This window comes from Haematobia irritans, chromosome 3 (genome assembly GCF_050003625.1).
Source record: "Haematobia irritans isolate KBUSLIRL chromosome 3, ASM5000362v1, whole genome shotgun sequence".
In the NCBI taxonomy this organism is placed as follows: domain Eukaryota; kingdom Metazoa; phylum Arthropoda; class Insecta; order Diptera; family Muscidae; genus Haematobia; species Haematobia irritans.
In genome coordinates, this window is record NC_134399.1 from 53,076,759 (window position 1) to 53,079,958 (window position 3,200).

General features: G+C 29.9%; 1 long non-coding RNA gene across 3 annotated transcripts; it reads left to right on the forward strand.

Annotated features, from left to right (window-relative positions):
- The first annotated feature begins 460 nt into the window (after positions 1–460).
- Positions 461–2,150, forward strand: LOC142229726 (uncharacterized). 3 transcript variants are annotated; one of them, XR_012720480.1, is made up of 4 exons: positions 461–766; positions 1,551–1,624; positions 1,692–1,784; positions 1,855–2,150. It is a non-coding gene; the product is annotated as an uncharacterized LOC142229726 (long non-coding RNA). The 3 variants fall into 3 exon arrangements; XR_012720479.1 differs by lacking the exon at positions 461–766 and adding an exon at positions 791–911 and having other exon boundaries at positions 1,548–1,624; XR_012720478.1 differs by lacking the exon at positions 461–766 and adding an exon at positions 794–911.
- The last annotated feature ends 1,050 nt before the right edge of the window (positions 2,151–3,200 follow it).

A 3,200-nucleotide genomic window follows, 5' to 3' on the forward strand; every position in this document is an offset into this window, starting at 1 on the left:
TTTTTAGTTCACTAACTACGAAATGGGACGGATTTTTCCTTAAATAAATTTCCAATACAATAGTTAATGCATCGTTGATTGTATTATAAAAAGACATAGGCAATATAAAAATCTTACTACGAAATGTGGACAATTTACTAAGAAAATTTTTTGTATGGAAAAAAATTTTTGTAGTAAAAATTAACTTAACCACAGTACCGATTCGTATGGCGGCTTCCTACAGCTTATTGCGATTTTTACTATAAGTTGGAGTATATTTCCTCACATTGAAAATTTTAGATAAAGTAGAATAAAAAGTAGTTAATTTAATCCTTGACGGGTGTATATAATTTTTTATGGATTCTTCGTAAATTTTGAATATATTTTACCTTATCCTATAGATAGAATACCAACTAATCAATAAACGTGATACTGGAAATTGAAGTGAGAAGAAATTATGAAATTATTGCATCATCTTTTTTTTTTTTGTTTGTGTTTGTTATTGCGATGATGTTATGGAATGTGTGTTGTTGGTATCTTTTGTGGTGATAGTTGTTTTGTTGCAATAGCGAGATCAGAAAGGGATCATGTGTGTGTGTGGAGTTGTTTTTCTTTACATATGTGTCTTTTATGACTATTTGTGTCTTTGAGTTTTATTGGTGCATTCAGTTCTGTTGATGCATTTATGAAGCGCACACGTGGTGCGCTTGCGTGCGGTATTTGTGTTTATTAATAAAAATACATTTATTTCGTAACATTTTAGAAACTGATAAGTGAATGGTGTGATGTTAGAGAAAACAAAAACACTTTATATTGATAAAAAATAAATAACTCTAAAATAAATCACATATTAAGAAACTGTATATTTCTATTAATAATTTAAAATTAGTGCGGTTTTAAATTGGTTTACATAAAAATATTCATAATGAGTGGTAATAAAATGATCTATATTTACTCTACATCTGGATCACAGTACAATTCTTTGAGTCTATATTTTTATGTTATAGCGAGTCCTTAAGGTGTGTACTAAGTTCGAGTTTAGGTGCTAAAATCAGAAATAAATCAGTAAGAAAAGTATAAAATTATACGCCTTCGATGCAAATTTAAATATAACTTGATGGAGAATAGCTCGAAACAAGTTTTTTATTAAGTTTATATTTTTTAAATGGATTACACGATTAAGAACAGAAAATCGTTTTTAAGCTTATGTAGAACGCTGTTTTTTTAATTTAATATGATGAATCGTTTTCAAGTTATTCCAACATATATAGCGGAAGTGCCTTAATTTTGAACATAACCGTATATCTCAAAAAGTCGAGCTCTTAAAAAAACAAGTGTAAATTTGGATTCAGCGACCTCAAATTACTAAAAATTTGATATAAATTTTAAATGAACACAAAAACGGTTCAATTTTGTTCCCATGTATTTCTAAAGAAAACTAATCATGAAAAATTGGGATTTTAGCCACTAAACTCGAACTTAATATCCACCATAAATACTAAATGCTATATTGACAAGTGGAAATTATATCTAATTTTATAATATTTTTATTTCATTTATATTCGGAGAAGGATTTCAAAAATGTCCCATTTGTGCATGGATATGATTCCACTAATGTAGTAATTGGATGATTTTTTTCAATGTGGTAAGTTTTTCGTCCATTTGTAATAAAGCCAAAATTTCTATTTATTAAAAATAATTTTCATTTGCAGGATGACAGCAAATCTAATGGTATTTTTTGGAATCTTCTTACTGTTTAATGCTAACTAAGCTGATATCCCTATTTGCTCTAAGAAAATTCTCTTGTAAGTTAAAGATCAAAATACCATAGAATTTGATAATATTTTTATATTTTATATACCTTTTTAACTTCAGAGGCTTATGACGCAAATCCACACAACAAAAACTAGCGATATCGGTGAAATTGGACAAAAATGAAATGAAAATAGCAACTTATGGCATATATCTTTCATATGGATAAAAAATGGAAATTGATATTAATTAGTTTCATTCTACTAACATAGAATATTACTCTTTTGAAGAAGCAATTACTAACTACCGAAAAGTAACAGCATACAGCGTACGAATAAAAACATTTCTTTTATTGTATATCATAAGCCATAGTTTTATGTAATATAATAATAATTTTTTGAAATAAAGTACTGGTAGTTATGAAAAATTGTCTTATATTGTACGAAAAATTTCTTAGTTGTACACAGGCTTGTTGTACCTTTAATTCCTCAATTTATTTACTTCTTTGAAAATTATACTGATAAACAGTTTATTTGAAACCAATTTCTAAATATAGGATTCCCAGAAACTTGTTCATTTTTCCGGATAGCAGGAATATTTTGAATGAGTGTAAGTACATTCTTCCCACAGCGTAGTAAGAATGAACTAAAATACGATGCAATACATAAACTTATTTATAAGAAAATCATGAACTTTTCTAGATGAAAAAAATCTTTGGCGCCAAATCATGGTCATTCTTACTATGGGTTAGTTCATTTTTCGTAAACAATAGTAAACTTTTTTTTCGGTGTAAGCTTTACTATTAATTACACACTTATACCTTAAGAAAAACCAACTGAATGGCTTCTTTTCTCATTAAGCATGATTCCAAATTTTGCCATAACATACTCGAGAACTTTGCAAATTCCCAAAGCTCCCGTTAAATGTTCGAGTATTCTCGGTTATCTCGTTTCACCAAATGCAATCGAATGTTTGCTTGCGACCGAGAATTGAAACAAATACAACATTCTTTCAACTGTTAACAATGTTTTTACTTTTGTCTTGACACTTATTGTAAAGGGTGATTCTTTTGAGGTTAGGATTTTCATGCATTAGTATTTGACAGATCACGTGGGATTTCAGACATGGTGTCAAAGAGAAAGATGCTCAGTATGCTTTGACATTTCATCATGAATAGACTTACGATCTGCCACAACGTCGAATTTTCAGTGAATGGGCCCTAGAAAAGTTGGCAGAAAATCCGCTTTTTTATCGACAAATTTTGTTCAGCGATGAGGCTCATTTCTGGTTGAATGGCTACGTAAATAAGCAAAATTGCCGCATTTGGAGTGAAGAGCAACCAGAAGCCGTTCAAGAACTGCCCATGCATCCCGAAAAATGCACTGTTTGGTGTGGTTTGTACGCTGGTGGAATCATAGGACCGTATTTTTTCAAAGATGCTGTTGGACGCAACGTTACGGTGAATGGCG